The 12,388-nt window shown below is 39.2% G+C and overlaps 1 protein-coding gene across 1 annotated transcript in view; it reads left to right on the top strand.

Moving 5' to 3' along the window:
• MFSD14B (major facilitator superfamily domain containing 14B) overlaps positions 1 to 12,388 on the top strand; it is a 55,657-nt gene that overhangs the window by 17,613 nt on the left and 25,656 nt on the right. The window lies entirely within an intron of this gene.

Here is a 12,388-nt window from a genome sequence, read left to right on the forward strand (position 1 = left end):
AAAACATCTCATTCAGTATTCCTGGGCAGCACTACACTCCCACTGAACCAGTGTCCAAGGGATGCTATTATATACATGAACTGTATATATTTAGTAAGGTCCTTAGGTACCCTATAGGAAATAGTTGCAAAGCTTCGTCAAAGTTTGTGTCTTCTTTTTTTAGATATTAATGGTCTTTGACTTAAGGACATAGTAAATGAGATTGATAAGTACCTTATAAAAGAGAAAGTAATAATGTCTGGATTTCTGGTTTTGGTAGCTTATCATAGCATTTCTACAAGTCTAACATTGAATTTCCTGGCAAGAACTCAGATCCTTCAGAAATATAGGGTTGGTTCTGGTTGATCCGGCTGCGGGATCCTGGAGGCAGGATGCAGTCAGTCGGTCTGAGGGTCCTGGTGCCAGGGAACAGTCAGTTGATGTGAGGGCCCCGGACAGGGAGTGATAATTCGGGCTGAGGGATCCTGGAGCCTGGGCTCAGTCAGTGTGGCCAGGGGTCCTACGGGGGGCCTGGCTGCTGTCTCAAAATGGCGGCAGCCATGTGTAACCAAACCTGCAGGTACTATGACTGTGAACTTCCAGGTAACAGCAGGCAGCTGGCGCTCCACTGGTGGTCTGTGGTCAGTTTGCTGACTGCTGTGGGACGATCGGGTGGTGAACCTCCAGCGGTGGTTGATGGGTAGGTGAAAGGTAGGCAATGGACAGGCAAGAGGCAGGCAAATGGGGGATGATAGGCACCTGACAGTGAGCAATCTGCATTCAAAAAGATGTCGATATGCTGGCAGTCTTCCTGGTTCTGAAATAAGCAAAGAATCACACACATCTAAATGTCAATTGGAGGCAAGAAAACAAACCTAGAATGAGTTGATGAGAAGAAAAACTACAATGTATATAGTGCCATACAGTCAATCACTGATCAAAGACTTCACATGTGTATAATAATTTGCTATTGAAGTCATTGAAAATTAACAGTTTTCACCATTTAAAAAGGAAATTTAATTTTCATCTTTCTATTTCCTCCCTTCTGCTATTTCATGTTGGTGAAAAACAGACTTACCACTTAGTATTCAGGCAACAGAATGTCAGTCAAGCCCAGCAGGACTGATAGAAGGATGTCATCTGGAGATCCTGAATGAGTGGCCTCAGCATTGCCCCTGCCTTCAGTGACTTGGCACAACTCGGTATTGATTTCAGCTGAGGATGGGGATAGGCTCGTGGCTGTGCCTGGAACACTGGGATGGCAGTAGAGAGAGACACTCTGGAGTCACAGAACAAAGGTGTCTGAGTATACTTGTGATGCTGCTGGCCGTTTAAGAAGTGAGTGCATAAATATTTCTTCAGAGGACTTGGCTCCACCTTTCCCCTTCTCTGATACCTGGACACGTGTATGCTGTAACATTTTCAAAGCTAGCCAGCCCTGGAACGGACCTTTGACCAAAGCTTTAAAAGCCAGACTCTTTATTTTGGGAGTTCTGAATTTTGAATAAAAGTGAGAAAGAGACTAAAAGAAGAGGATGTGTGTGTATGTGTGCGTGCGAGCCTGTGCTTGTGCGTGCAGTACTGGGGTCAAACCCAGAGCCTTGCACATGCTAGGCAAGTGCTCTACCACTGAGCTACACACGACCGTCTCCAAGAAGAGGAATCATTAAAAGTGACTACCGTGGGCTGAATTATGTCTCCCCGTCCCCCACAAATGAGCATGTTTGAGTCCTACACCCCAGAACCCCAGAATGCAGCTGTATTTGGAGATAGGGCCCGTAAAGTAGTGATTAAGTTCAAATGAGAATGTTAGGTCAGGCCCTAATTCAAATTGAATGACATCTTTATAAGGAGAGGAAATTAACTCACAGAGACTCGGGGATGCCTGAGTACAGAGGAAAGACCATCTGAGGACACAGGGAAAAGATGGCCATCTAAAAGCCAAGGAGAGAGGCCTCAGGAGAAACCCACCCTGCTGCAACCTTAATCTTGGACTCCCAGCCTCCAGAACTGTGACAAATAATGTCTGTTGTTTTAACCACCCAGTCTGTGGTATTTTGCTATAGCAGTCCTAACAAACTGATATAGTGACAATCTAAATACATATAAGCAACAGGTGTAAGTTCCTTGCCACTGCCTGCTTGGGCCTCTCCCAAGACTTTTTTTTTTTTTTTTTAAATACTGGGAATTGAACCCAGAGACCCTTAACCACTGAGCCTACATCCCCAGCCTATTTTTATATTTATTTAGAGACAGGGTATTGCTGAATTGCTTAAGGCCTCGCTACGTTGCTGAGGCTGGCTTTGAACTCACAATCCTCCTGCCTCAGCCTCCCAAGTCTCTGGGATTACAGGCATGTACCACTGCTCCTGGCTTCCCAAGCTTTTTCTTACATCAACTTTTTGTTCTGGATTCCAGTGCATATTTTGTTGCTGTTGCCCAAATTTTCTTGTCTCCTAGATTCTGTTATCGATTATGTGGTTGGAGGCAAGAGAGGTGCCGAAGAACAGATTGGGAAGGAGATTTTGGTGTCTAGTAATTATTTAACACTTAATTTTAATAAAAGCATTTTTAATTGTCCTCAAGTTTCAGTTAAATTGTGTTTAAAAATCATTGGTGCTTAACTCATTCCAATCGTCATTTTGCCTTAACAGAAAATTCCCCCCACCTTGTTTTATTTTCTTTTGGTGGTGCTGGGGATTAAACCCAGGGCCTTGTGCTTGTGAGGCAAGTACTCTACTAACTGAGCTATATCCCCAGCCCAGAGAATCCCTTTTGGTATAGTTAATCCCTTTGTTCCCAGTGAAATTTAGAAAATAGAGAAGTTTGGGACGGCTGTCAGCTAGTTAGCTTTACAAAAGACTTTGCTACAGATCTTTTAAGTTTGTTAAGTCTTCTGCCACATTTAAAATGTAATTTCGTTAATTAAAATTATAACTTTGATAGAACATTAGACTTAAAAAATTGCCTGTATCTCTTTATTTTTCATTTTTTATTTTTTCTTGCTGCACTACCTTTTTGTTTGTAGTAATTAGTAATTACAAGATAAGTGATCCCCATCTAACCTTTCACCACTGTGTCCCTAGTGCCTGGTGCTGCCTAGGACTTAGGTGGTGCTTAATAACTATTTTCTTTGAAGAGGTATATATCTTGGAGTCATACATGTGTCCTCAAGAGAATGTTTTTTCAAGATACATTTTTAGTGTGAATATAGACCCACAGGAATTGTGTTAAAGTATATCAAACATAAATTTACTGTCATTACCATTTTCAAGTGTAGTTCAGTGGTCCAGTATTCTTAATGTCGTACAACTGTCAACAGCATCTAGAACTCTAACTTGTAAAAAGTGGAATTTCATAACCATTCATCACACCCCTCCTTTCCCCTTCTCTATAGCCCTTAGCAATTACCATTCTCTTGTCTGTTTCTGTGAATTTTGACAACTATACTTCACATAAGTAGAATCATATTTATCTTTCTGTGACTGTCTTCTTTCACTTAGTACAATTTTCTCAAGATTATAAAAGTTGTAGTGTGTTTCAGGATTTCCTTTTCTTTAAGGCTGAATAATATTCTGTCATAACTATATACCACATTTTGTTTATCCTTTAATTGGTTGACAGACACTTGGTTTGCTTCTATCTGTTGGCTCTTGGAAATAATGCAGCTGTGCTAATAACCCTGTTTTGTTTTTGGTTTGGGGGTGCTGGTGCAAATTCTTCCTGTAGAAGAGATATGTCCTCTACCTCCTGTCTTTTCTGGTTGGATGGAGAAGTGGTAATGTTTGGTTCTTTGAAAGAAAGATCAAAATTAGGGTTTATTTCCTCACAACTAAAGTTCATGAGTATACAGAAAAAATCCTTGCTTTTAATTCTCTTTGGTATATATCCAGAAATGGAATTGCTATATCATAGAGTGATTCTATTTTTAGTTTTTTGAGGAGCTGCCAAACTCTTCTATAGAGACCGTAGTACCACTTTATGTTCCTACCAGCTGTGGACAAGGGTTCCAGCTTCTCTGGTTTCTCTGATGGCTAACACTTACTTGTTACTGTGCGGGACTCATTTTGGTTTTGGTAGCAGCCATCCTAGTGGGTGGGAAGTGGACCACGCCACTCATTTTAAGAGACTTCGCGTTTTTTGTTTTGTTTTGTTTTTTTGGCCCTAGTCTTCAATTCCCCCGCCTCCAGCTTCTTTCCTTTACAAAGTTAAGAGTTTCGGGGCTGGGGAGGTAGCTCAGTGGTGGAGCACTTGCCTAGGATTTGTAAGGCCCTGAGTTCGGTTCCTAGTACAAAAACAAAAACAAAAAAGTTTCAAAAGAATAATTTCTTTTGCAATCTGTTCTATTAGCTCAGCAGGTTTCTCATTATAAAAGTAATTCTGTAGTTATCCTTTGTTGGTAGAAATTCAAATTGAAATGAAGAAATACCTTACTATATTTGATGCCCTGTCAGAAATTCCAAAACCTGCCAGGCATGGTGGCACACACCTATAATCCCAGCAGCTTCAGAGACCAAGGCAGAAAAAGTTTGAGGCCAGCCAACCTTGAACTCTCGCAGCAATTTTGTGAGACCCTCAACAACTTAGTGAGATCCTGCCTCAAAATGAAAAGGGCTGGGGATGAAGCTCAGTAGTAACGCTTCCTGCATTCAATCCCTGGTGCTGAAAGAAAAGAAATGCCCCAAACCTTGCAGACAGTTATTGTGTCCTTTGGCCATTCTGACCCTCCATCAAATTGTCGAATTCCTTCTTATGTTAATTAATTAGTTAATTAAATGCTGCTTGCAGAAATTAGGGTAAAATGCACATTTTGGTGTGCGGAGCACAGAGTTGCTGGCATCATTCTGTAATTCCTTTTAAGAAGCATGACCGAGTTAATAGATGTATTCTTTCAGCCTCTCTTTCTGGACTCCTTGGTGTTGCTAAATTAAGCCAAATGTCCAGTACTTTTCTGACTCTGCTCACCCTTTCTACCAGAGTATGCTAGCCCGGTTTTGTTTTTGGTTTGGGGGTGCTGGTACAACTCCTCCCTGTGGAGAACAGATATGCCCTATACCTCCTGTCCTTTCTGGTTGGACAGAGAAGTGATAATGTTTGGTTCTTTGATAAGAAAGGGTCAAAAGTAGGGTTTATTTTCTCACAACTAGAGTTCATTTCTTTTTTCTTTTTTCTTTTTTTTTTTTTTTTTTTTTTTTATGCAAGAGTTTGCTATTTTCCAATTCTAGTCCTTGGCATCTTGAGCCCCTCATCCACCATGGCATAACTATTCAAATGAGGATTCACATGTGCTCTTTTTGTTTGTTCATTTTTTTTGCTCTCTCTCTTTTTTTTTTTTTTTTTGTGGTGCTAGGGATCGAACCCAGGGCCTTGTGCTTGCAAGGCAAGCGCTCTACTGACTGAGCTATCTCCCCAGCCCCATTTTTTTCTCTTACTGAGTGGACAGCATTTTCTTATTTCCATCAAGGTTTAAAAAAAAAAAAAAAGTGTTGAGAGCATAATTTGGAAGTCCAGAAAAGTGTGTATGTGTTAATATTTTTCAGTCTGATTAACCCTGTTCCTGGCAATAACTAGTATTTATTTGGAACAGTGTAGAGCAGTTTACTTCTTAGTCCATGGTCATTTTCTCCTTGAGATTTGTTGCCTTCATTATGTAGCCATGGCCTAGCTTACAGTTGTAGTTTGTCTATTAAACACCATCAGAAGGGACTCCACCCCTAAGGCTCTGGAGCAGATTGTAAAATTGGCCTCACACACTGGCTTTACCTTCTAGTAATAGGAGTTGTGGTGATGGTGTTTATACATAAAAGTGACCTTTCTTTCTTCTTATGTTCCTGCCTGGCATTCTGTCGTCTGGTACAAATATGTATCCTCTTAGAGTCCCCGACCTCAGTTTATGTTAAATAAAGTAATATGATTAATTTCAATGTCTTTATAAGTATTTAAATTGGGCACTTATTTTCATAAAGCTTAATGTTCTTATAAGTAATTTTATTTCTTGGAATTTATGGATTTTGTTTTGCAAGCTGACCTTGAAATCCTGCTAGAGATCCAAGAGTTCAGTATTCCCCACTCCCTCATCCTTCTCATGTGATGACCTAAAAATCCAAAGAATGCTTTTTAAACACTTTCTGCCACATTCAGTTTTTTGTTCTCCTTCCTTGCTGACTCTCAAGATAACGTGTCCATTGCTTCCATCATTCAATGAACACATAGTCTGTCTTGTCTTTCTTGCTTTGTTGGCCAGCCCTCCTGTCTCCTTCACTTAATCATTGTATTTTTTGTTTTTTGTTTGTTTTTTCAGTTAGAGTGGCTGGTGTAGGATAGGACTGTATGCTGGGAATTCTTGTCACGATACCCAGGCACTTCACTGGATAATTTGTCTAATAACTAATAACTATAGTCACATGGAGACCATCTTGCTTTCTGGAGTCATAAGATGTCCCAGGTTCACCTGGTGGTTTTCAAAACAAAGTGCCCCAAACCTCCGTGTGCCTGATAATTATTAAAATCAGGTTGCACTCAGTAAAGTTTCTATAATATGTTAACAATATTTGTTAAATCTTTGCTTTCTCTTGCACAGCCAACAGTTACCCTGTAATGATCATTAACCAAACAGACGCAATGAGCTTTGCTTGGCATTTGCTTCTGTACTCTTACATATACTTTTATATCAGTGAACAAGCAAGTGCTTAAAAAAAAAAAAAAAGACCTGCTGATTTCAACAACATAATTATAACAAGTACTGACATGGCAATATAAGGTAACCATTGAAGGGTCTCCTTTTCGTAAAATTCGGGACGTAAAACATTTTGGTGTGCGTTCCAAGTTTCTTACAGATTTTTCAGTCACATCTCTGACTTCTACCTCCATTTTATCTGAATTGCCTTTCCCCTAAGGTCTCACAGGTCTCCATACCACCCGTGGGCTACATCTGACTTAATGTCTGCTTTTGTGCTGTTTGTGTGCTAAGAATGGTTTTTACATTTTTAAGTGGCTGATTTTGTGTATCTGTTATATTTACAAGATCAGGAGTTGAGAAATCGGTGCCCTCAGGGGCCAGGCCCGCGATGATGAAGGACCAGTGGGCTGAGTGCTGGGGCTGTGGCGGGAATGCCCCCTCTCCAGCAGCAGCCACAGTCTGTTTACTCAGCCAGTTGGCAACATGGTCATTCAGGCCCCATGTTTTGAGATCTTCTGGCATCCTTTGAGAAGCTGGAAAAGGATATGGATTTGATGAAATTTTCTGAAATTCACACAATGAGTCAAAAGTGCATCACCCATCAGTTTACAGACAGGTCATGCCCAATTTGCCACCTGTGTGTCTAAACACATTTCCTAGTAGCTCAGTGCAGGGACTGGTCGTAGATGCTCTTGTTATGAAAGTATGGGTACTCTGGTTTCTTTAGTGTGCTTATAGGGCTTTGTGCCACTTCAGGCAGTCGTAAGTAATCTGCATCACTATCCTTTTTAATCCCACCCCCTTTAATCCTGTGTGTGTCCCACTTAGAAATCCCACTTCAAAGAACTATACTTGTGATTTTTATCTTGGGGTCAATATGAAGGTCAGTAGCTTTGAGAGCAGGACACCAGGGAGCTTATTTTGTGACTTTTTATTGTTGTTCTAATTAGTCATACGTGACTTAGATATATCACATATAGATGGAGTATAATTTGTCATTCTTCTAATCGTACATGATGTAAAATCCCACAGTTGTATAGTTATATATATACATTGGGTAATAATGTCTGATTCATTCTACTATCTTTCCTACCCCCGCCCTTCCCTTCACTCCCCTCTACCTAATCTGAAGTAACTCTATTCTTCCCTAGTCCCCCCACCATTGTGAATTAGCATCCACTTCTCAGAGGAAACATTCAGCCTTTGGTTTTTTAGAATTGGCTTATTTCACTTAGTATGATATTCTCCAGCTCTGTCCATTTACCAGCAAATGCCATATTTTCATTCTTTAAGGCTGAGTAATACACCATTGTGTGTGTGTGTACCTGCACACATATATACCACATTTTCTTTATCCATTCATCTGTTGAAGGGCACCTAGGTTGGTTCCATTGTTTAGCTATTGGGAGTTGAGCTGCTGTAAACATTGATGTGGCTGCATTGTTTTATAATTTAAAAAAATTTTTAGTTGTAGATGGACATAATACCTTTGTTTTATTTATGTGGTGCTAAGGATCGAACCCAGTGCCTCACACGTGCTAGGCAAGCACTCTATCACTGAGCCACAATCCCAGCCCCTATTTTGTGATCTTTTAATAATACATTCACTTTGGTCTCTTTTTTCCTGTCCTGATGGAAGGTTCTTCCTAGGTTCTGGAAAACTTATTTCTTCAAAGGTCTTCTCTTCCCCCTCAAGTGTTATTTTGCTTCAGCTCTCAGGATTTGTTGTCAACTTTTTACCATTAACTCTGGATCATCCAGAAGTACATCAGTATTTTTGGTTTTCCAGGGATGTTATATGCTTTATTTGCATATTTCTTCTATTACCTTATGAAAGTGGAGAAACAACTGTGCATGTGTGTGTAATGTATAGGCATGTGTTTATATATGTGCAGATATTTCTTAGTTTTGTTGTACTGGAAAATGGTTCAATTCTCCGAACTTTCTAAGTTACTTTTTTTCAGGCAATAAGCAAGTTGTATTTTATGTTTACTGTAATCCTTTTTCAAAAAATAAAGACGATGCCCCCCTTGAGATTTTCCTATAAAATGAGATGTTAAAAATGAAAACCTCGGGGCTGGGGATGTGGCTTAGTGGTAGAGCACTTGCCTCGCACATGTGAGGCCCTGGGCTCAATCCTCAGCACCACCTATAAATAAGTAAATTAAAAGATCCATTGACAACTAAAAAATATTTAAAAACAAAAACGAAAGCCTGGTCTTATCTATTTGCTAAACCTTTTGTCATTAGTTTTACTATATTCTGATAAGAGTTGTTATCTTTTTCTTTCTTCCTTTCTTTCTTCTTTTTTTTTTTTTATTTTATTTTAAATGTTATTGGGGTTTGAACCCTTGACCTTGCCCATTCTTGGCAAATGCTCTACTACTGAGCTATACTCTCAATCCTGTTTTGAAATTTTGAGGCAGGTCTCACTACGTTGCCCAGACTTGCCTTGAACTACTCTTCTCAAGTAGCTGGGTTTACAGATGTGGGCCACTGCACCCAGCCAGTTATTTTCTTTTGTAGTTAAATTATCTGTATGCTTTATTATGGGTTTAAAATTTATCGTTAAAAGTTTGAATAGAATATTGCTTATTTCCTTATTCTTGCTTTATTTTATGATGAAGTTTAACCTTCTAAAAATGTTTTATATACTTTATTATTGACTTTTATTTATTTCTCCAATAAGATTTCATTGTTTCCCTTTTGGGATGGGGTGTAAGAAACAGAAAAGCTGTTAAAATACAGATTAACGTGTGAATACAGAAGTTTTAGATGAATTAAATAGTGTGAGTTGATGGCCCAGATGATCCCATGATACCAAAAATCCTAGTGGATCGATGTGTTTACTGTGATGCTCAATAAATGCATGTCATTCGTGCGTGGCTGTGGTTCTGCTAGACTTAAGTGATGGTCTCTACTTCCTGGGTTGCATCACTTGCACAAAGGGACTGCATGTTCACATCATCTCCATGTAGAAGTGTTATCAGGAAGGTCTGAGGTTGGGAGGGTGAGTGTGGAGGGGCGCAGGGAGGAATCAGCACTGCTGCCCCTTTGGTAGGTGAGGCTGCCCTGGAGTTAGTGCAGTGTTCATCAGCAGCACTTCCCTCACCCTGTTTCCCACTGACAAAAACTAAGAGGAAGCCAAGAGGCAAGGGAGGTCTGAGAATGTCTCTAGCATCTTAGCATTGGTCCAACACAGTAGTGTATAAAAGGGACAATGTGTCATGGAGAGGCAATGAGTTAATAACCGGCATACCCAGGATCAGACGTAAAAAAATATATATATATGCTGGTGTTGCTTGTTTGCTGTATTTTTGTGATGCACCTAGCAAATTTGTTGGTTCTAATATTGATTTGTATTCTTTTTTCTTTAAAGAAAAATGTCTCTATGCTTGTAACCCTTATTACTTTTGGAAGATTTTTCTGAGAACTTTGATGATATTCCATTGAAATACTTGGTATCTGGTATTTGTATTTCTTTTTCTTGAGTACAAACAGAGTTCAAATACCAAGACTGGAAGTAATTTATGAATGGATTTTAGTTTTTTTTTTTTTTTTTTAAGACTTTACTCTTTTTGGTGGGGGGATACCAGGGCTTGAACCCAGGGGCACTTACCCACTGAGCCATATCCCCAACCCTTTTTTTGTATTTTAGTTAGAGGCAGGGTCTTGCCGAATTGCTTAGGACCTTGCTAAATTGCTGAGGCTGGCTTTGAACTTGTGATCCTCCTACCTCAGCCTCCGGAGCTCCTGGGATTACAGGTGTGTGCCATCATGCCCAGCAAGACTTTATAAAGAGCAGTTTTAGGTTCATAAGAAAATTGAGAGGAAGGCACAGAGGTTTCCTGTCTTCCCTGCCCCAACACATGTAAGCCTCTGCCAGCCCTCATTCCCCACCACAGTAGTTCGTTTGTTGAACTCAGAGTGACACATCATTATCACAAAAAGTCCATAGTTAATATTAGGGTTCACATTTCATGTTCTATATTCTGTGGGTTTTGACAAATGCATGATGATTTATAGCCACCATTATAATACCATATAGGAGAGTATATAGTATAGCATCAGAGTAGTTTTACTGCCCATAATTCTCTGTGCTCCTCTAGTCCTCTCTTCTCTCTTCCCAAACACTGGCAACCATTGATCTTTTTATTATCTCCATAGTGTTACCTTTCCGAGAAGGTCATGTATTTGGAATCATGCAGTATGTAATCTTTTCAGATTGGTGTCTGTCACTTAGAAATTTGCATTTATGGTTCCTATTGTCTTTTCGTGACTTGATAGCTCATTTCCTTTTAGCCATAGTCTGTATTTACCACAGTTTATTTACACTTTACCTCCTGAAGGACATTTGGTTACTTCCAAGTCTGGCAGGTATAAAAACTGCTGTAAACATCTGTGTGCATGTTTTTGTGTAGATGTAAGTTTTCAGCTTCTTTGAGTAAATACCCAGAAGCATGATTCCTGAATCATTTGGTAAGAGTACATTTAGCTGGGGATGGTGGTGCATTCCTGCAATACCAGCAGCTCAGGAGGCTGAGGCAGGAGAATTGCAAATTCAAAACCAGCTTAGCAAGTCCCTGTTTCAAAATAAAAAATAAAAAGGACTATGGATGTGGCTCAGTGGTTAAGTGCCTGTGGGTTCAATTTCCAGTATGAGTATGTTTAGTTTTGTAAGAAATCATCAGACTATCTTCCAAAGTGACTGTACCATTTTGTATTCCTACTAGTAATGAAAATTTCTGATGCCTCACATCTTCACTAGCTTTTGGAGTTGTCAGTATTCTAGATTTGGGCCATTCTGTTAGGTGTAAAATAGTATCTGGTTTTAATTTGCATCTTCTGATGACATAGTATACTGCATCTTTTTCATATGCTTATTTGGCACCTTATATATTTAGTGGCATGCCTCTTAAAATCTATGGCACATTTTTTAATCAAATTATCTTATTGTCGAACCTTAATAATTCTTTATAAAATTTAGTTAACAGTCCTTTGAGATTTTTTTTTTGCAAATATTCTGTCTGTTCTCTTGACAGTGTCTTTTGCAGAGCATAGCTCTTTTAATGAAATGCGTATTATTGATTTATTCTTTCATAGTTTTTGCTTTTCGTGATATGTCTAAAAAGACACGACCGCACTAAGCATGTTAGTACATGCTTGTTACCCTAACTTAGGAAGCTATGACAGAAGGATCTCAAGTTTGAATGTAGTCCATCAAAAAAGAAGTTTTCAGGCTTGTCTTCTATATCTTAGAACAGAGACAGCATATTCATTTTTAAGATCTATGTTTGGTAATTCCAAAATTTGACATTTTGAGGTATCTGTTTCTGTGTGTGATTTTTTTGTTTGTTTGTTTAGTGTTTGTTTCTTGCTCGTAGGATCTTTTTTTCTTTTGTATATAGTTATCTTGTATTAGGAGCTGGTCATTTGAAAAAAGTACACCTATGGTTGATTTGAAGCCTAGGTCATGGCTTCTTCAGAAGTGATTTTGGGTTTTCTAACCAGGCATCTGGAGGTACTGTAATACAAATCTAAGGCTTATGATTTTTCTGAACTACCTAGGTGTTATGAAACTGGGTCCCTGAGTTTGAATAACCCTTTGAGGGCATCTACTATCTTATTACCTTTTCGTGTCTTTAAAATCTTTTTTCTGCATTTCGTTAGTATTTTATAATTATTTCATTGCAGGGTTCATCTTATTTCTGTAGTTCACCGTTAGTAGAG

Source organism: Sciurus vulgaris, assembly GCF_902686455.1.
Source record: "Sciurus vulgaris genome assembly, chromosome: 13".
In the NCBI taxonomy this organism is placed as follows: Eukaryota; Metazoa; Chordata; class Mammalia; order Rodentia; family Sciuridae; genus Sciurus; species Sciurus vulgaris.